Source organism: Geotrypetes seraphini, chromosome 5 (assembly GCF_902459505.1).
Source record: "Geotrypetes seraphini chromosome 5, aGeoSer1.1, whole genome shotgun sequence".
NCBI classification, from domain to species: domain Eukaryota; kingdom Metazoa; phylum Chordata; class Amphibia; order Gymnophiona; family Dermophiidae; genus Geotrypetes; species Geotrypetes seraphini.
The window spans coordinates 238,551,715-238,574,689 of NC_047088.1; the positions used below are offsets into that span (position 1 = coordinate 238,551,715).

At 42.1% G+C, this 22,975-nt stretch overlaps 1 protein-coding gene and 1 pseudogene across 1 annotated transcript in view; both read left to right on the forward strand.

Moving 5' to 3' along the window:
* NCKAP5 (NCK associated protein 5) overlaps positions 1-22,975 on the forward strand; it is a 1,115,675-nt gene that overhangs the window by 558,365 nt on the left and 534,335 nt on the right.
* Positions 12,530-12,685, forward strand: LOC117361294 (annotated as a pseudogene).

The window sequence follows — 22,975 nt, forward strand, 5'->3', positions numbered from 1 at the left end:
AGAGCATAAGAAGTTGCCTCCGCTGGGTCAGACCAGAGGTCCATCCTGCCCAGTGGTCCCCTCCCGCGGCGGCCCCTCAGGCCTATCACCTGTGCAGTGGTCCCTGACTATTCCTATAACCTACCTCTACTCCTATCTGTACCCCTCAATTCCCTTATCCTCTAGGAACCTATCCAAACCTTCTTTGAAGCCTTGTAACGTGCTTTGGCCTATCACCGCCTCCGGAAGCGCGTTCCATGTGTCCACCACCCTCTGGGTAAAAAAAGAACTTCCTAGCGTTTGTTCTAAACCTGCCCCCTTTTAATTTCTCCGAGTGCCCCCTTGTGCTTGTGGTTCCCCACAGTGTGAATAATCTGTCCCTGTCTACCTTTTCTATGCCCCTCAGGATTTTGAAGGTTTCTATCATGTCTCCCCTAAGTCTCCGCTTTTCCAGGGAGAATAGCCCCAGCTTTTTCAACCTGTCAGCATATGAGAAGTTTTCCATACCCTTTATCAGTTTAGTCGCTCTTCTCTGGACTCCCTCATTCATTTAATTTGCAATAATATGTATTCCCCAAGCACAGATCCTAGGCACAAAGCAGTGAACTTTGGAATAGGCATTATGGTATTTTTTTTTTAAAAAAGCAACGAGAGGTCAAAAACATGGTTAAGTTTTCCTAGTAGAGCATTGCAAGAACACCAACTTATGTTTCTGTATGATTCTCATCTCTACCTCTGCTCATATGACTGTCCTGCAAGTCCCTCAATGTGGGTGTAAAATGTGCATAATGAAACATTCATCATGCAATGAAAAAAAGAATCTTACATTTTTTTTTTTTTCAGTAATGTGTCAGTAATGTTCCTAACCTAAGGGAGTGGGGCCTGCCAAATGCATTATAATCTCTTGGCATCACTCTAGCTGTCTTGGTTTTTGAACCATGAAAAGCTGCTAGGCCTCGGGAGACTAGAGACTCACACTGTTCAAAGCACGAGACCGACAGAGCGGTGCTAGGTGGTCAAGAAGCAGTTGAAGGCCCCTGTGCAGGTTATTTGGAACATTGCTCCACTGCATTTCTGTTTAGACAGGAAAACTAACAGCAGTGAAGCTGTGAGTAGCCTTTTCAGTAAATAAACATGTGCTGCCCAGTGACGGTTGAGGAGATGAGTAAGGTCATTAACTGAAAAATGGTTTCATTGCCTTTGAAACCCATGGGAATGAAGTCTAACCGCAGGAAAGTTCTTCAGATCAATGGATTTCCCTATAGGGGAGAAACACTATTTCAGGGTTGCACGTTTTATTACATTGCTGAGGATTTTTTTTTATTAAAAGAATTACAACAGGAAAAAGTGGAACAAAGGGGCTCTGAAGGATAACGAACACTTGTCTTATTGCAGCATATTACATTCTGGAGAAATATTTCAGTTGTACTGGTGCTATTGTTTCTTTTAAAGCTAAGTGCTGCTGACAAGATTTGCCTTATTTTTATTTCAGATTTGTCTTATAGACCTGTTTTATTGTTTGCTTGTTTTTGGGTTGGTTTTTTTTTTTTTTGGGGGGGGTGGGGGTTCACTCTGAATAATATCTGGTTAAAGCCACTGTATCAAGATTTTGTATGAAAACTAATATTACATATTACATAATATTTAAATTATTATAAAATATGAATATAAGAATGATATGTTGTATTTAAAGTGTTACATGAAGGAAAATCAAGTGTGTATTTATAAGATCATATGAATTTTTCTGATACATTTGTTGTAATATGCAAAACTGAATAAAGAAATTTAAAAAAAAAAAAAAAAGATCTTGTATGAAAGAAAATATCTTATTGTAATGTCAGGGCCCAGGCACGGTTCATACCACTGATAACCAGGAGATGAAGGTCCAGAGTTATAACAATAGAATTAGCCAAAAAACTGGAAGCAAACAGGACCCTCTTCACACGGTTACTACTGTGGTTAGGCACTGGCTAATGGTTAGAGCGGCTGCTCTGCTGTGTGCTTGCTCCCAGCATGCTCCTTGTGACTCTGGGCAAGTGACTTTGGCCCAAATTCTTGATAGTACACTGTAATTTAGACAGCGGTAGGCGCCCTATCACCGCCTAACATAATTGGTTTTAAACGGCTCAGTTGCGCCGATTAAAAAAACAACTAAACTGCAATTTAAAAAAAAAAAAAAAAATGAGGCGCCTAAGGGTGCCTCAATAAAGGCTGCTAATATCCCGTCCGAGTAGGCGCTCTACGATGCCTGACGCCATTGTAGGCGTGGTTAATGCCACTCCCACACAACCACATCTTCTCTTCTTCCCGGAGCTTGGGGCTGCATCCGAAAGGCCTCTGAGCACGCGCTGAGGTAACTCAATGACATCACACGCATGTGCGCTTGCGTGTGACATCAATACGCCACATCTGCACATGTTCAGAGGCCCTCCAGATGTGACCCTGAGTTCTGAAAGAGCCGGGGCTGTCCAAAATCTGGACAAAATGTCGGGTTTTCTAAATCCTACTGGACATTGGACAGTCCCCTAAAAAGTGGACATGTCCAGGAAAATCTGGGTTCTTTCTGTTTGAATTATACGATTAAGGCTACTGTTGTATGGCAGGTTTGCTATGTGTATATTGAAGTAGAATTTTCTTCTTTATTATTTTACAGCGTGCCTGGTAGAGGAGAGGTTTAAACTGTTACTAGCAGATCACCCGGCATTGTCCGGATATTTATTTTTCCCGGGTATTTATTTATTTTGTGGACATCTTAATTTTTAGCAGCAAGAATGGCCCTCTCTGTGGAGCTGAACTTGGGCTTACACGGCATTAGGAGTGTCAATATTCATCTCAGCAACCCTGAAAACTATGGATTAGACACTAATATGTATCTTTTTTGATTATTTTTATATGTCACCCCCTTCCCACCCCCACAGTATTTACTCCTAGATAGTAATTAATATGTATACCAAGTTTGATTGAAATTGCTGCATTTCAAAGTTATGCTGGAACATACATACACACATCCGATTTTATATATATATAGAAGATTGCTCTGATGGGGGGGCGCTATTGAGCTGGAGAACAAGGTGGCTGCATAATCTCTTCTCTCCTCCTTGGATTCTAAAACATCGATGCGGAGCAAGTGATAAACTTCACTGATTGAGTATATAAATATCTCCTCCTATAGCTGAGATGGCAGCGAATAAATCTAATAAAACAGATTTGCAACTAGCACAAACATCGGGATCAAAAAGATCCAAACATGATCCTCCGACGCCAGAAAAGCAGTCGGTGAGTAAACACCACTCGGATTCCTCATTCGTGCACTAAAAGATCTCATAACAAAACAATATGATATAACCTGTGAGATGCGTGGAGAGATTAATTCACTCTCAGTCTCCTTCGAATCTTGCAAAACACGTGTTGAGGCACTAGAGACTAAGGCAGACATGGCGGCGCTTTCTTCTGCACAATTTGAGGAACGTTTGCAGCAGCGTTTTAAAAAGCTGGATCAGGAATTGGAGGATCTTTCCAATCGCAATCGGCGAAATAATATTAGAATTATTGGCCTACAGGAATGTGCGGAAGGATCAGATCTTATTAAATTTCTTGCTGACCAACTCCCGAAAATCCTACATTTGTCATCCGACTTACCTCTGCAATTCGAGCGCGCCCACAGGACACCATCTTCCTTAAAACAAGGATTCACGAGACCAAGACCCATCATTGCAAAACTACTGCGCTATCCCCAGGCTCTACAAATTTTAACAGCTGCAAAGTCCATATCGGATCTGAAATTTGAAGAAAAAAAATTCTTATTCGTTCCGGATTTGGCGAAAACGACGGCTCGAAAAAGGAAGTCATTTTTGGAAATGAGAGTACGCCTTAAATCAATGGGAGCACGATACGGACTGCAATACCCTGCCCGGATGATCGTGACAATTAACAATTCCACCCAGCATTTTGATTCCCCAGAGCAGCTCCAGTCTTTCCTCGATGGCCTGCAGTCACAAGGCATGTCGTCCACCTGATGACTCTATACTATACTTCAATTACATGCCTAACCTTTCTTCCTGAGAACTGAAGATAGCTGAGGAAGACTACACCAGCTTTTCACCTCCTGTGGCCTTCATTACTTGATGACTCTACATGTTTATCCTTTTTTTTTTTTTTCTTTCTTTCTTATTGTTGATCATACCTTAGCTTCCTTTTTTTATCTCATACAACTGTCTTTTTGATTATTTCATTATTTTTTTTTTTCTTCATATAGTGTCTTTAAATATTGCTGTTCCCGGTAGGGTTGTATGTTGAAATGTAAAGGAAATATGTTCTCCTTCTCTATTTTTTCTTAATGGTCTCTGTTACAGTGATATATAATTTTCTCATATTATGTTTGGGGGATTAGTATATAAAAAGAAAAGGAAAAGAACTATATGTTTATGTATAACAACAATAGCACAGAGGGGGGGAAAAGGGGGGAGAAAAAATGGACAACATCCAAAAATGTCTTATAAACAAGTGATTAAATCCCAAACTCACTATACTATGGCAATCAGCTCAGCTGTAAGTAATTCAGAACGGTTAAGTAGCGTAGCTGTAAGACCCGAGTATCAAAATCTCTAAGAAAATCTATCACTTATCTGAAGGTGAAACTATTGTTCATCCCGACAGAAAAGGCTTTCTGTTTCGCTTGAAAACAGGCTACTTCAGGGGATCCATGTTATATAGGTTACTTCCACGCTTCTTAGCAGCACCACGAAAAGCTGGCTTCTCTCAAAATGGACCAGGAACTGCGAGACGCGCCCGACTCGTTCAAAAAGGAGGAAGGAGCCAGGCGTCATGACATCATCACAAGAACGTGATGTGTAATAGGCTAAACACCAGGATATACAACATTACACAAAATAAAGAAAATTCGGATGAAAAGTAAACTGCATTCTAACAAAAAAGGTTGCCATTCATACACCGTGTTTAAACCCTGCGGTTCTATGGTGTGTAAGCGATTTATCCATTGTTGTTCTTTCTGCCATAACAACTTCCTTATATCTCCTCTTCTTAAAGATGGAACAACTTTCTCAATAACCCAACATTTCAGATTTTCAAATTTATGTTCAAAATCTAAACAATGAGCCACTATGGGAGCTGTAACTTTACGTTTATTTAAGCAGCTTTTGTGCTCTGTTAGCCTTATAGTAAGGCTACGTGATGTTTTTGGACGTTGTCATTCAAATCACTAAATATTTTGAAAATTTTGAAAATACTTACTTTTTGAAAATCTTTTGAGATTATACTTCAATGTATGAAAGTGATTTATATCTGTACGGAGTTTTTTGTTTTTTTTTTTATAAACCCGTGATGATGTGGGGGGCTTAGGGCACTTGTGTAGTCCCGGCAGCCCACAATTGAGGTTTATTTTTTCTCCGTTTTTTTCTATGATTTTGTCAATTGTTCTTTTTGTCATTGTGGTGTGAATGAATCCCTGCTGCTATTATTATTTACAATACGTTTATAATTATACTTTTTTTCTAGGTTTCTATAACCATAAAGCTCTATGACATCACAATGCAGGTGCAAAGAGCCTTAGCCTATAGGAAGAGGAGATGCAAATGTTAAGAGCCTTAGCCAATGCGCTTCCAGAGAGCGTAATAGGGCAGAGTATGGTACTGGGGTTCAAGAAAGGATTGGACAATTTCCTGCTGGAAAAGGGGATAGAGGGGTATAGATAGAGGATTACTGCACAGGTCCTGGACCTGTTGGCTGCCTCGTGAGCGGACTGCTGGACACGATGGACCTTAGGTCTGACCCAGCAGAGGCATTGCTTATGTTCTTATATTTAATGGCATAGCAGCACACATGCCAACAGACGCACAAAAGAAGTACAGCTGTGCACGAAAAGTGCATTTAGTTCTTCAAAACAACTGTGGGAGGCAAAGAACGCCTCGGTAAATTTTCCTTACTCTACGGCGTGCACCTTTCCAATCTCATTTGGGAGTCTCTTAATCGAGAAAACTCTAGTCAATTTAATTTACTGCTCTCTTTAGTGATTAGAATTCTCACTGGGGAAACGTATCAGATTAGGCTTCTAAACTCATTGCTGGTAAAGGTAAACAGATGTCAGAGCATGACAAATCATATGAATACATTCAAGCCATTCGGAGAAAGCACTAATGGATGCTGGAGTCTGCATTTAAAGATCAAGTTGTAACTGGAACATTGATTTATCTCTTGTGGTTCTGGCCTCCAGGAGATGATTAGAACCTGAATACACTTCTCCCTCCGCATTCGCTGTGATAGGGGATTAACAGACCCGTGAATAGAGAAAAACCGCAAATAACTTTTTCATATGTTATTCGCTGTTTTCTATTAAAAATCACCGTGAATTTGGTGAAATCGCGAATAACATGGTGGGAGACCTGGCCTGTTCCTGAAAGAGAGGCAAAACACGGTGAAGAAAGTGTTAGGAATCAGTGATTTTCTCTATGCAAGCTGAGGTCATTGGGGAGGGGGGGGGATGGAGACAGCAAGCTAAAAACAATGAATAATGAAAACCGCGATTGCTGAAACCACAAAGACGGAGGGAGAAGTGTATTTGGTTCTCCGGAATCCCATTTATAGTGCGCTTAGATTCATTTTTCTTGATTAATGGACCTCCTGATTTTTCTCTCCTCTCTCTGCCTTATTGGGACTCTTGCATTTGACTTGTTCATTTTTTTTCCTTTGTCCAAATTGTCTTAATTATTTTTTTCCTGTTTTCTGCTCAAGTTTATATTTGATTGCATATTTGAAATTTCAATAAAAATAAAGCTGAAGAAATGAAATTCTCCAAATGTTAATTACAAGCACTCAAATAAAGACATTCATCTTAGGCAGGAGGCAAATCCCACCCACACATTCCACGTTCAGGTCTTCTTTCTGCCTATGGTTACAATGGAGCTTATTGGGGGGAGGGGGGTTCTGCTTCTTGTGTCCCGTTCATGAATCACATTTATTCCAATCAGAGCAGAAGAAACCCCAACACACCTCTGGATACTGTAAAGCTAGTTTACTCCTATTTAAAGTCATTTTTATTTTATGCCATCTCACTCAGGGCTGCATCTGATTGCTGAGACAGTTCTGTGGTGGCTGCGGCCTATTGTCAGGGCACTGGCATAGTAAGGGGAGGGCGGTTCATCCCAGGCAATGCTTTGGTGGGGGGCGCCGGTACCCATCCTCCCCTCTGCCCTCCCGTTCCTTCCCCTCCCCCCCACTACCATGCTCCTTCCCCTCCCCCCCACTCCCCCTTCTCTTCCCCGTGCTTTTTTAAATTTCCCAGCATGAGCAGCAACCCCCAACCTGCCGCTCATGCCAGAGTCGGCTCTTCCTCTGACATCACTTCCTAGGAAGTGACATCAGAGAAAGAGCCAACGCTTGCCCGAGCAGCAAGGTCGAGGTTGCTGGTCGTGCTGGCAATGTTAAAGAGGTACAGGGGGAAGGGAAGGGGTGCGTGGCAAGAGGGTGCAGGGAAGGAGCAGATGAGGTGGGGGGCAGGGAAGAAAGTGGGGGAGGGGCGCCACCGCCCCGGGCGCCTCTCATCCTCCCTGTGCCACTGGGTCAGGGTCAGTGCAAGACTGTAAAATCCCTTTAAGGCTACTAGAAGTAGTTAGTATAGTGGTTTGAGAATCTGGGGAACTGGGTTCAATTCCCCACTGCGACTCCTTGTGACCCTGGGCAAGTCGCCTAACCCTCCATTGCTCCAAGTACATAACATAAGGGTCCTTTTACTAAGGCATGTGCTAAACGCTAACGCATCCATAGCCTATAATAATGGACGTGTTAGCGTTTAGCGTGTGCTAAAACGGCTAGCGCGCCTTAGCAAAAGGACCCCATAGGTTGTGAGCCTTCTAGGGACAAAGATAGCACCTGCTTATAGCGGTTCACAGTCATAAGTGCGCCGGACAAACATGCACCGACAAATTGGAGCGGACAATTAAGTGCAAGACATTAGCGTGCCGCACAAAAACCTTATTTTAAAGAGCTCCGATGGGGGTGTGTGGGGGGAAACCCCACCCCACTTTACTAAATACTGTTCGGGCTGCCGTTAAGGGGTAGTTTTGGGGGTTTGTAACCCCCCCATTATAGAGGAAACTTAACTTTTTCCCTATTTTTTAGGGGAAAAGTTAAGTTTTCTGTATAATGTGGGGGTTTACACTCCCCACACACCCCCAACACGGCAGTGTGAACAGTATTCAGTAAAGTGTGTGTGTATGGGGGGGGTTCCCCCCACACACCCCCATCGGAGCCCTTTAAAATAAGGTTTTTGTGCGGTGCACTGATGTCTTGCGCTCAATTGTCCGCTCCAATTTGTCGGCGCCCGTTTCTCTGGAGCGCTTATGACCCGTCACCGTATATAGCATATGTAAACCACTTTGTACCCACAGAAAGGCAGTATATTGAATCCATGACCTTGTTCCCCCCCCATTTGTTCTCCACCCTCCAACCCTTTTGTCCCCACTCTCTCCTCCTAGTCCTAATTGCTGTTTCCACTCTTTTCCACACCAAATAGTTTCTAGTCTCAACATTTTCCCTCCTCAATTCCTGAGTCTCCAATATTTGCCTCTTCTCAGTTTAAATCTCAGTATTTCTCTTAACTACATTCTAGATCCTTCTCTCCCTTGACACTATATGCTGGGGTATAGGGTTACCAGACATCTGAATTTACCTGGACATGCGTGTGATGCCATCGCATCTATGCAGATGCGGCCCTGAAGAGACAAGGTTTGTGTGGGCCAGAGCTGGGGGGGGGGAGGAAATGCATCAGGGCTGTGAGCGGAACAGGGTCAGGGGGAGGGGGGCAGAACAGGGTAGAGCTACGTGTCCTCTTTTTATCAACCAAAAATCTGGTAACTCTTCTCTGGTAGAGAAAAACGAGCACTCTGACTGGATTGTTGCAGAGTCCGTGCCTGCCTGGAGCAGAGCAGAGTGGGAGGCCAGTAGACAACCCGGTTTGTGGGTCCACTGATAGCTATGGCCTCTGCATGTGGTCTATCATGCACTGCTGCGGAATCTGCTTCCTGCCCGCCTCATCTGAAAGGCTTCAGGTCACCTGCCCACAGGTGCGCTTCACTGGGGCTGAAGCCAGCCAAAGTGAAAGCATTCAGTGCCGCCACTGACCCATCGTCACCCTGCAGCCGCTTTTCAACTAAACAGTGCCTAACTGCCCACAGTCTTCGAACCATGTTGATTTTGTGGTCATCCTTAGCAGTAGCAGATATGTGACCATCTCTGGGAAAAGGTGACTAATGCCCTGGATTAGCCACTGTTGGGTACAGGCTACTGGACCGTTGATCTGACCCAGTAAGGCTATTCTTATGTCACCCAAAACAAAACAGTCCAAACCCCATCTTTTATGTGAAAAAAAAAAAAAAGTTACAAAAGTTCAAACATGTCATTTTGCGGACATTTTATGGACCCATGAAATGAAAAATCAGCTATTCTCAATATTTTGGATCCACTATTTTAGCACCTTTTCCTAGAGATGGATTCATATGTCTGGAGTGAGTACTAAGCTCACAAGAGGTGGGAATGACATTGGCAGGAAGAAAAATCAAAAAGTTAAAAACTGTCCCTTGTTGCCACACTTAGATTCTTGGCGGCCTAGATGAACACCTGATTTGCCTAATAGGAGTGCTGGTTCTGCTTTCTTTGGCACTTGTCTATTGCAAAGTAGCATTGTTTGAAGCCTGCCTGATATGAAATGTTTCTCTTGTGGCCCCTGATTCTCTTCCCTGCCCAACTTCTCATGTATATACCTCATACTCTTGGATCAACTCTGTATCCATATTTTCACATTCCTGTTTTCAGACATATCTTTCATGAACACATAATACTTACGCCACCCTCCCCTTTTACAAAACCGCAAAAGCGTGTTTCTAGTGCAGGCCGGTGCGCTGAATGCTCTGCGCCGCTCCCGACGCTCCCAGAATTTGGGACCAGTGCAGAGCATTCAGCACATTGGCTTGCGCTAAAAAAATGCTGTCACGGTTTTGTAAAATGGGGATGGGCCTATGAGTGTCGGGAGCAGCACGGAGTACTTAGCATGCCAGCTGGCGCTAAAAAACGCTTTTGCGGTTTTGTTAAAGAGGGGGATTTGTGAAAATGACTTAGCTTAGGAGAAAACACAAGGGACATCAGAGTCGGTAAAACAAGAACAAAAAATTGAGGTGCATGTGGGTGATGCTCCCTCTGATCTCCTTCTTCAGAGTGGAGCGGGATGCCTCTAGTTTAGCTCCTGGAAGGGGAAGCATGATCATAGCTGATAAGGCTGAAAGGGAAAAGGACTTCTGTTTATGCTGTCTCACAGACCACACAAAAAGTAATAAGGTGTGACGCAAGAAAAAAAGGCCTAACATAGGCCTGCACCTCCAGTAGGGAGCATGTCTTCACTTTCATTAAAAAAAAAAACTCCAGGGAACATACAGTCCATATGCATCTACTGGTGGCCATCCTGGACAGGAGGGAAGATGTCGTTTAGTGAGACTGGATAACGTTTTGTGCCGTCTATGAAAAAGAGATGTGGAAAGAGTGGCAAACCTAAAGGCTACAGTTCTACTAACAGTACAAAAGAATGCAGAAACAGGCAGGTCCATATTCAAGCTCCACAGTCCGCATTTCACTGGCAGGGGTGAAGCTTTGGAATCATCTGGTTGGACAACTGAGAATGAATAATAATTTTTAGAGTTTTAAAAAATTATTAAACATCTATTTTTATAGAAGCTTTTTAAGTGGTTAAAAAGCAGTGACTGAAGGAATGAAGTAATTACTGGAAATATATGTATATTGTTTTGTTTTATTGTTTTTTTATATTGGGGTGTTTTTTTGTGTTTTTATGTAATGATTATGTTTGGTGTTCCCCCCCCCCCCCTAATCTTCTTTGGTATAAGCAGAATATGCTTTGGGGTTTAAAAAAAAAAAAAAAAAATAAATAAATAACCTTCTCCCCCACCCCCCTACACACACTTTTACAAACCTGTATCACGGTTTGTAGCACCGGTCATAGCAGTAACAGCTCCAGTGCTCATAGGAATTCTATGAGCGTCGTAGCTGTTACTGCCATAGCCGTTGCTAAAAATTGCACTATGGTTTTGTAAAAGGGGGGTAAATAAGCCCCCACCCCCTTTTTTAACAAGCCACATTAGTGCTTTTTATTGCCAGCCACTGCGGTAAAAGCTCCAACGCTCATTACACGGCTCATCAAAGGGCCTAAATGCCAGCTCTGCCATTTGAAGCTATACCTGAATTTCCAATGCTGACTGCTGTCCAGATATCATACTGGGTTTAATGGGCAGAGCCATGAGTATCTGGTTAATAGCAATATTCAGCACTGTTACCTGGATAAACAACTGGATAATTTAGGAGAGGTTGAGTTCTCCTCCATTATTTGGATATCGGTGCTGAATATTGCTGGTGTCAGGTAACAACCATCTCCATCCTTGATCTTGGTGGTATTTGGATAGCATCATGACAATCTGCAGAGTTTTCATTACATATCTTCAGTTCAAGCTCTGACCCCATATCCTGTAGCCCCCTTTGGACCTTCCAACAAAGACCCCCTTACTTCCACATAGGCTTATCTCAAACAATCCTTAGTTGTTCTATTCATTGAATCCTATTGGCATGTTGGATAGGTCAGGAATGGAGTAAGTGCAGTTGACGACCATGATTGTGGGCTTTGTATTGGACCCTAGCAGGGACTGGAAGTTACTTTTGAGGAAAAGGGATGTTCTGTTTCTCAGTTGTACGGTCCAGGTTTATCAGATATATTAAATATGTATCAGGACAGACCTGAGAACCACAATATTAAGGTATTTTTTACTTTGTTAGGCCTCCTTTTACTTTTTCTTTGAATAAAAAAAAAAAAAAAAAAAAGGGGTGCTCATAAACAAATTAAGAGAAAACATGGTTTACTATTGTTAGTAATCGCTCAGCATTGCTTTGGCCCCTGGAATATATCAGTCTTTACCCTACTGCCCAGAGCTAGACTCTTTCCTTATGAGCTGATCTTCCACGGGACTCCATAGAAAATCACCTTGCAATGCAAAGGCATCGATTCAGTCTCACGCTTAACATGATTGAGTTTGGCAAGGGCAAATTGATGATCACACCTCATTGATCACTGTGAGCTGTGATTAGTGAACAAAATAGTGCCACGCTGGCAAGGTGAAAGGCTGCTGCTGTTACAAGACATGCATTCAAAACCATCCTTTTAGAATGCACCCAACATTTTTGTATGTTTGTGTGTAACTAATTATATTGAAATGACTTAGGGCTAGATTAACTAAAGGATCCTACCATGTTAGCACCAGCAGGCATTAACAAACATTATTTTTGGCTGTAGGGCCTATTTACCACAGAAGCTCAATAATGGCATTAGTATATTGTGTTAAACTTATTGTGTTGTAGCATCTGTTGTCTCTAAAATTGTTTTATGTCTGCTGCCTTTTGAATTGTATTCGAAATACGTAGATTTCTGAAAATTAGAAGAATTTCAGTCTCTGCCATTGTGGTGTGTTGGTGGAGGTAGTTCGCTATGTCTTCCCACAGAACCTTCAAAATCAAGAGGTTCCTGGCTAAAAAGCAGAAACAGAAGAGGCCAATCCCTCAGAGGATCAGCATGAAAACTGGCAACAAAATCAGGTAGCACTCTAAGAGGAGGCACTGGAGAAGGACCAAACTTGGCTTGTGAAATAGTCAACATTTTGCATGGCACATTATGTCCTCTAAACCAGTGTTTCCCAACCCTGTCCTGGAGGACCACCAGCCAAGTCGGGTTTTTGGGATAACCCTAATGACTATGCATGAGAGAGATTTGCATATAATAGAGGTGAAAGGCATGCAAATCTCCTCCATGCATATTCATTAGGGCTATCCTGAAAACCTGACTGGCTGGTGGTCCTCCAGGACAGGATTGGGAACCACTGCTCTAAACCATATGATCTGCTAGACTTGTCAAACTACAGAAGATAAAAGGACAATGTAAAGTGTCATTTATATTGGTGACCTCTTGCGTGTAGTAGACCTTGCAATCAAATCCTAGTAAATTGTTCTTTGTAGTCTAAAAAAAAGAAGAATGGCAAATTACAAGATTGCTTTGTATCACTTAAAAAATGAGTTTTCTTAGAAACAAAAAGCAATACATAATTAAAGGAATCTGATATTAGAGATCACATTGAAATTTTGCCATGTAGGCTGCTTCTGCAGTGAAATATAAAATGCAAATCAACAATGGAGGATTTAAATAGGGAAAAGGGATGGCGATATTTACCAAGCAAATGGTGGTCAGGCAGGGTGCCTCAGTAGCCATTCAAGAGAAAGTTGATCCTTTTCCTTCATTAAAGCTGCTACCTCAAGTGATATGAAGATTATTCTTGCTTCATAAAGCAATGACGAGGAAAGGACAATTAACAAGTATTCTTGCTTTACTACATTACCGTCAAGGAGGTTCAACACTTCTATGATGAAAATCATTAATTTTGTTGCAATAATAATTTCAAATCAAATATCTTATTTCATTTGAGACAAATCAAACATCTTTGTTATTGTAAGAAGGGATTTTCATTGGCTCAGATTGGTCATGGCTTCCTTATAATGTTCACGAAAACAACAACAAAGGAGATCAGATGGTGCTCAATCCATTTATTAATAAACCAGACTCAACACGATCGTGTTTCGGCCTCAAAAGGCCTGCCTCAGGAGTCTTGATGTTAATTGATAAAACCATAGGTGTATGAATCCATATGTCCAAACTTTATAATAAGATCTCTTTTAAACTCCAAAGTAGTGGCTGGTGGCGAGTACAGCGAAAAATCGCAAAGACAGAAGTTAGCAGCTTAAACTAGGCCAGCTATATCACATGATATTCGCCAATTTTAAGCACTGACAGTCCAAATTGGGACATGCAAAAGGCAGGTCTGTGTTTGGCCATTATAAGTGAACCAGCTATCACTTAAATTTTGAACATCATCAAGTTTTCATGGCAGAATACAGAATTAGATTGCTGGGCCTTTCTTCTGCCCAGTATAAATTCAATGTTGTTGCCGTTGTCATATCAAACATGATCTTCTGCCTCCAACACTACCCATCTGCTGCTGCCCAGATGAGTGGTACATCGTTAGTCTGACATCTCTGCTGAAACCTGTCCACCTTGGGAGGCCCTGCTGGTAGTGAAACTACTGATGGCATAGCTCAGATAGGTGCAAGCCCCAGTGGCAATGACAAGCCCACCATGACTGGAAAAATTGGCATAGCTAACCAAATTTGAATCAGCCAGCGATAAACCAGATATTCAATGCTGGTCACTGGAAACAGCCCGACATCAAATATTGGTAGTCAATATCTGTCCCAGGATGTCTAATTAAATAGCCATTTTTCAAAGGCATATTAGATAGAGTATCGGCCTTGATGCAATATATTTGTTCACTTTCTTTTGCCTTTGTAATTTCATTGCCTAATGAGTAAAGTGGTCGATGTTCAGCTAGTGGTGGACAGTATTTTATTGGCCACCACTGGCATTAAAACCAGAAATTTGACGCCAAGCCTAGAGATGAATCAATGCTTTTTTCATTGGAAAGAGTTGGAGACAGATAGGGGAAAGCTCTAATCCTCCAGATGGTTTGTCCATAGGACTAACCAAAGATACTGCACCAAATAGTAGCTATTTTGATTGTTCGGCTGTATTATGAAAATAGAAACACATTTCTATGGCCATCACTTAATTAATGATTATTGGTTATAGTCATCATTTTAGAAGTTCTATTTGTGTTTTAAAAAATCTGAAAACTGGCACTTAGGCATCTATATTACATGGGTATCCAAATCCCAATTTTACAAATATAGAACTGCATTAAATACTTATAGCTAAAGGGCATAGCCTGGGCATGTTTTGGATGGGGTCAGGGAGGGGCACGATTTCAGAGGGGCAAGGGATCTCTGTGTCCAAAAAGATGGACATCGCTGGACTATTCCCAGCATGCATTAGTAGGTTCTCAGTCATAGTTCCTGTATTTGGGGCAACAGAGAGTTAAGTAAGTTACCCAGAGTCACAAGAAGCTGCAGTGAAAGTCAAACCTGGTTCCCTTGGATTGCAGCCCACTGCATGAACCATTAGGCTACTTCTAAAGAACAGATAGGATTGAATTTGGACAAATACAAAGTATGCTCAAAGGAAGAAAAACAGATCCCAGCTACAGTGCTTGGTTCTATGTGAAGTGTCATCACCCGAGAAAAAAAAGATCCTGAAGTCATTGTGGATATCATGTTGAAATTTCCAGCTCAGAATGCTGCAGCTGCCCAAAAGTCAAACAGAATGTTAGGGATCGCTAAAAAAAAAAAAGCAATAGAGAACAAAACAAAATATTATGATGCCTTTGTAGAGTTTTATGGTGCAATCGTCTCAAAAAGGATTGATCAGAGCTAGAAAAGTCCAGAGAAGGCAAAGAAATAATACAGGGGATGGAACACCTCCGTAAAGAAGAAAGGATAAACTGGTCTGTGTTCATCAGTTGGGTAAAGTAATAGCCAAGAGTGGATGAAATGCAAGTTTTATAAAATCAAGAGGGAAGTGGAATGGTTGAATAAGAGATACTTGTTTAACCTTTAAAACTAATACAAGAGGACATGCCACAAAACTAAAATCCACCAGATTAATTTTATTTATAAATGTTTATATCAGTCACCATCTCCAAATCTGGACAGGTTAAACAAATTGCAGAGGGAATCTTTATGCAGCACTAAATTAAGCTGTGAATCCTGTGGATGGAGGATATGCTCATGGCGATTGACATAGTATGGACAAGTTCTTGGAGGTAAGGTCCATAAAAATCATTAGTCAAGTAGACTAGACAAATCGATTATGTTTCTCTGGAACTGAGCTATGAGTAATAGATCTGGTTTTTGAGATGTGCCTGGTACTGGACTGGCTACTTGGCTTATGTTATGTTCTTATGTTCTAGGCCAGGGATGTCCAACCCAGAGGCATACCAAGGGGGATTGGGGGGGAGGTCCGCCCCGAGTGCAGGCTTAGTGGGGGGTGCACAGCCAGCCAGGTCCGGAAAATTCAGCGGTGAATTTGAAACAGCTCCCTTTCTCCCTCCCTGCCCCTTACCTCGTGGCCGCGAGTCTAAATTACCTTCTTACAGCAGCTGGAGTTGCATGTGGCTGCCATAAAGGTCATCTCTGACGCAACCGGATGTTGCATTAGAGACGACCTTTATGGCTGCCATACAGCAGCTGGCTGCTGTACGAAGGCATTTTAGACGTCGTCGGCCACAGGGCAGGGATGTTTGTCGAACAGGCCTGTTGTCCGGGGGGATGGGGGGAAGGAAACGCCACGAAGGTAAGGGGCAGGGAGGGAGAAAAGGGAGGAAAGATGGGGTGGAGAGGAAAAGACGCTGAAGGGAAATGGGTAAAACAGAGGGGGGAGAAGGACGCTGAAAGCACATGGGGAAGACAGAGGGGGAGAAGGACGCTGAAAGCACATGGGGAAGACGGGGGGGAGAAGGACGCTGAAAGCACATGGGGAAGACAGAGGGGGAAGAAGGACGCTGAAAGCACATGTGGAAGACAGAGGGGGGAGAAGGACGCTGAAAGCACATGGGAAAGACAGAGGGGGGGGAGAAGGACGCTGAAAGCACATGGGGAAGACAAAGGGGGGGAGAAGGACGCTGAAAGCACATGGGGAAGACAGAAGGGGGAGAAGGACGCTGAAAGCACATGGGAAGACGGGGTGGGGGGAGAAGGATGCTGAAAGGACATGGGGAAGACAGAGGGGGAGAAGGACACTGAAAGCACGTGGGGAGGACGCTGAAAGGACATGGGGAAGAGAGAGTGGGGAGAAGACGCTGGCAGGGAAGAAGATAGAGATGCCAGACTATGGGGGGAGCAGAGGGAAGAAGATGGATGCCAGACCAATTTGGAAGGGGAGAGAAAGGGAGAGGCACAGTAACAGAGCAAATGGAAGATGCAGAGAGAAGAGAGACAGTGGATGGAAGGAGTTGAATGAGAAGATGAGGAAAGCAGAAACCAGAGAAGACAAAAGTAGAACAAAAATTTTCTATTTATTGCTTTAGGAGACATGTGTCACTGTTTCTGTGGTGTTGCATTGTATGCAGAGTCCAGCTTCTTGCTGGTTCAATTTAACCTTTGTCTATGTATTTCTATTTTATCCCCCCTTTTACAAAACTGTGGAGCGTTTTTTAACGCCAGACGTGGTGGTAGCAGCTCTGATGCTCAGAATTCTATGAACGTCAGAGCTGTTACACCGTGGCTAAAATCCACACTACAGTTTTGTAAAAGGGGGAGGGGTTAGTTTGTGATGACATATTCCATTTTAGGTGAAGGTGTTTTCTGTGTTCTGTGTGTTCGAAAGACATGGTTTTCAGTTAGGATTGACGGTGTAAGATTGATCTGTACTAGTCTGGCTTGTTTAGTTTTACAATGGGTGTATTGATGTTGTACTGCTCACTGCAGTATGTAAGATGCTGCCTTTTCCTAGGTACTCATGTGTGATGTGTGGCTTGTTACTAAAAATCATGTTTTTCGTACAGATGGGGGGGGGGCAAAAAATGATGGGTGTCACACATACTAGGTACGCCACTGGTCCAACCTCAGCCCTTGCCAGGTCAGGCTGTCAGGATTTCATAAATGAATATGCATGAAGTCTATTTGCATACAATGGAAGCAGTGCAGGCAAATAGATCTCATGTAAATTCATTGGGGAAACCCTGAAAACCCAACTGGACTGGGGTTCTTCAGGACCAATTTTGGACAATCCTGTCCTAGGTTTTCGCAAGGGTGTGTTGAGCGTATGGGAGGAAAATGTGCGCATGCATTAGAATTTCAAAATGTAGGTGCATGATTTTTCTTCTCCCTCTCTTCTGCCTTCACAGATAACAAGTGCTTCTAGTGTATGTACTTTACAATAGCTAATTTTATCATTTTTTGATTTGGTAAAATAATGTTAACAATTTTCTGTCATAGGCTTTTGATATTTTAGGACACTGCTTACACTAGCTTATTTTAAAACAGGCTACAGTAATTTGCAATTAGTGGATAATTTCATAAACCTTCTTTGTAGATAAAACAGTATGGACAGTTTCTTTCTTTTTTTTTTTTTTATAAATTTTTAATCTAAAAACAGTTCAAAACAAATAAAATAACAGAAGCTATTACATACATTGCACTAATATCTGTACAGGTAACTATATATCATTCAAGATTTTCTAATTTCCTACCTATAATAGAAATATAATATAAAATAATATATAATATAATTGAAGGAAAAAAGTTACCTCAATGTCATCAATTATTTCCCTCCCTCCAACCCCCCTCCCCCTATGGATGTGTAAAGGTAAATGAACAAAAGGAAAGATAAAATAAATAGATATTATTATAAATCCACAAATTTAGTCAATGGACTCCAAACTTTGTTAAATACACTACTAAATCCCCTGCTCTCCGCATTAATTCTTTCATATTTGTACGTAATACACACATTTACCCACCAAAAAGTGTAACTTAATCTGTCATGGTTTTTCCAGTTACTCGTAATCAATTGAATGGCTATACCTGTCATGATCATAAAAAGACGGCTTTTATATTTATCTAATGTAGGTTTCCCATGTAGTATCGTTCCACATATGATAGCGGAACATTTGAATCCAGAACCAAATTTATTTGTCCCCAGATTGATTTCCAAAATATAAAAATAAAAGGACAAAAGTATAACAGATGATCCAGAGTCCCTATATCAATTTGACAATGCCAGCATCAATTAGACTTAGAACTATCTATTTTATTTAACCGAACTGTCCAGATGTGTATCGTTTTTACTGAGCTGAACTAGTGTATGGGTTTCCTATGCGCTGAGGCTACTTTTAGCATGGTTGTAAAATGGCCGTGTTTCCTACTTCCCCAATTAATGGCTACACTCTAATTGGAGATGTAGGAGCACTTGTGGTATATAATGTGCGTTTTTTATATAAACAAGGGAAAAAAGACCTCAAAATACCCCTTGTATGTGATCAATGAAGTCACAACTTTTTCGGGGTGGGTATCATCACTGGTCAAAAACCCTTGGTTTTTAATTTTTTAAATAACAATTTTTTTGTATGCTTTTATAATTTTACTTTCACTTTAAGTCTAATTATGACTATATAGAAATTTTCTTCTTATGAATGAGCATAAGTATAACTAGCATCTTTTGTGGCAAGTATTCACATGAATTTTGTTTTATTCTGATGTGAAATACTGAAAAAGTACTTATCTCAAGAACCCGACGGAGGCCCAGCCCGTTTCGCACTGATGGGCTTCTTCAAGGGTGATGATAAGATTTATAATAGTGCCAGTGTAACGTTCAATTTTGCTCAAAATTCATTCAGAATACTGCTGCTCATTTTGCCGACCACGTTAACCATGTGCTAATTGGTTAGTGCTGAGCACCCCTACCCTCCATCATCAACTACGTCCCCAGTGCTAAAAAATAAAAAAGTACTTTTTAGCACTTGGGAAGAATGCGCCAGTCTCAAAACTACCAAGAGATGCTTGACTGCACCCCATTATAGTGCTTTTTCCCTATAGTAAGATGCTTTAGTGCATACTGTACCTTAGAAAAAAGACCTCTCAGATATTTATTAGTTGATATTTATTGGGGCTAGGACTAAAGAAGACTGTGAAGATTTACAAAGGGACCTGAACACGCTAGTGGAGTGGGCGACGAGATGGCAGATGAAGTTTAATGTAGAGAAATGTAAAGTCTTGCACGTAGGGAACAGAAACCCGAGGTACAGCTACACGATGGGAGGGCTGTTACTGAGTGAGAGTACCCAAGAAAGGGACTTGGGGGTAATAATGGACAAGACCATGAAACCATCAGCACAGTGCGCAGCGACCACTATGAAAGCGAATAGAATGCTAGGTATAATCAAGAAGGGTATTACAACCAGAATGAAAGAAGTTATCCTGCCGTTTATCGGGCGATGGTGCGCCCGCATCTGGAATACTGCGTCTAATATTGGTCGCCATACCTAAAGAAGGATATGGCGATACTCGAGAGGGTTCAGAAGAGAGCGACACGTTTGAAAAAAGGTATGGGAAACCTTTCATACGCTGAAAGATTGGAGAAACTGGGGCTCTTTTCCCTGGAGATATAGAGACTTACAAAATCATGAAGGGCATAGAGAAAGTGGAGAGGGACAGATTCTTCAAGCTTTTGAAAACTACAAGAACGAGAGGGCATTCAGAAAAATTAAAAGGGGACAGATTCAGAACTAATGCTAGGAAGTTCTTCTTCACCCAACGGTTGATGGACACCTGGAATGTGCTTACAAATGGCGTTATAGGACAGGGTAGGTTTTGGAGTTCAAGAAGGGATTGGCCAATTTCCTGAAGGAAAAGGGGCTAGAAGGGTATAGATAGAGATTACTATACAGGTCCTGGACCTGATGGGCCGCCGCATGAGCAGACTGCTGGGCATGATGGACCCCTGGTCTGACCCAGCAGAGGGTCTTATTATGATGTGTATATTTGTGTTAAGTTTTAATATTATTTGATTTATTGCAATATTATCATGTTATGTCATAAGAACATAAGAATTGCTGCTGCTGGGTTAGACCAGTGGTCTTTCGCGCTCAACAGTCCGCTCATGCAGCGGCCCCCAGGTCAAAGACCAGTGCCCTAACCGAGACCAGCCTCACCTGTGTACATTCCGGTTCAGCAGAAACTTGTCTAGCCTTGGCTTGAATCCCTGGAGGGTGTTTTCCCCTATAACAGACTCCAGAAGAGCATTCCAGTTCTCCACCACTCTCTGGGTGAAGAAGAACTTCCTTACGTTTGTATGGAATCTAGCCCCTTTCAACTTTAGAGAGTGCCCTTTCGTTCTCCCCACCTTGGAGAAAGTGAACAACCTGTCTTTATCTATTAAGCCTATTCCCTTCATTATCTTGAATGTTTCTATCATGTCCCTTCTCAGTCTCCTCTTTTCAAGGGAGAAGAGGCCCAGTTTCTCTAATCTCTCATTGTACGGCAACTCCTCCAGCCCCTTAACCATTTTAATCATTCTTCTCTGGACCCTTTCGAGTAGTACCGTGTCTTTCTTCATGTACGGCAACCAGTGCTGGATGTAGTATTCCAGGTGAGGGCGTACCATGGCCCGGTACAGCGGCATGATAATCTTCTCCGATCTGTTTGTGATCCCTTTCTTAATCATTCCTAGCATTCTGTTTGCCCTTTTTGCCGCCGCTGCGCATTGTGCAGACGGCTTCATTGACTTGTCGACTAGTACTCTCAAGTCTCTTTCCTGGGGGGTCTCTCCAAGTATTGCTCCAGACATCTTGTATTCGTGTGTGAGATTTTTGTTACTGACATGCATCACCTTACACTTATCCACGTTGAACCTCATTTGCCATGTCGCTGCCCATTTCTCGAGCGTGGTTATGTCGCGTTGCAGATCTTCACAATCCCCCTGCGTCTTCAATACTCTGAATATCTTCGTATCGTCTGCAAATTTAATCACCTCACTCATCACTTGTCTGATATATTGGTTTTAATTGTTTTAACAGTATGTTTTGTCCCTGAAACAGCCCTCACTGGACGAAACACAGCTGTGTTGGGTACACTTTTTAATTGATTTGTTTATGAATCTCCTGCTTCTTTAATCTCTGTGTTTGCTCCAATGTCTTTATTCCTTTTGGCACTTGTGAACTGTTTGCCAGTTTGTTTTCTAGAACCTCACATTCCCCTCCCCCTTTTAGAAAACCATAGTGCGTTTTTTAGTGCCTGCCATGACAGTAACGGCTCCGACACTCATAGGAATCCTACGAGCGTCAGAGCTGTTACCGCCACGGCCAGCGGTAAAAATCGCGCTATGGTTTAGTAAAAGGGGGGATTGTGAAGTAAATGCATAAGTAGCGAAACGTATGTGGAAAAGTTATGCTTGGCGCAAGTGTAATTTTTGATGGAATATTTTGGGAGGTTTAAAAAGGCACAAAGGTCCATGTGTTTCTTTTCTAAAAATAGACCTGGGGATCAGCAAAAGATGCTATGCAAAATTAGAATGATGTCTGATATCTTTTTAGAAGAAATGTAAAACGCAGTTTTTAATGTGGTGTATATTGTATCCCCTATATATTTAATCTCTAGTCAGCATTGCTTTTTGCTTTTTAAGTTCTGTATTTGATGTACTTTTATGCTCTTGTTTCTTCTTCCATTAAACTACCCCAATACATTCACAGTATAAATCCATTTTCCATCATTAGCACTTTTTCTCCACCCCCCCTCCCCACAGCACCTACTCATTCATGCCACTACCTCTATAATGTGTCTGTTCTCAACCTCTGTTTATCACCCTGCTTCCTTTTCATGCCCTTTGGTTTCAGTGGCATAGCAAGGGTAGGAGGCGCCTGGAGCGGTGATATCCCTGCCCACTTCTCTGCCCCCTGCTCCTTCTCTGTTCCCCACTGCATGTGCACTCTTTCCCTTCCCACATATCTCTTTCACTTTGCCAGCATAAACAGCATCTCCAACTTGCTGCCCACACTCGCCTCAGCTCTCCCTCTGATGTCACTTCCTGGTCCCATGATCAGGAAGTGACTTCTGAGGGAGAGTTGAGGCTGCTGCTTGCCCCAATGTACAGGGGAGGGGGAGGAAGGCATGCATGCGGGTGAAGAGGATGAGAAGTGTCAGCACCTCCAACAAGACTGTGCCCAGAGTGATTCCCCCTCCCCCATACTATGCCACTGCTTGGTTTCACTGTTTTCCTATCCGGTTCAAATAGTATTTCTACATTTCTTCAAATTGTAGACATCTACTGGTCTTCAATGCTATCAACCTATACATCTCACTTAGAAATCCAGGTTTTCCTGAACAGCAGCTACAAGAGGATGGTGTGACTGCTTCCAATATATAACATGAAATATATAATATAAATATAAATATAATATAATGTTAATTTGGGGAAGGCACTACCTACTTATTACTTAGC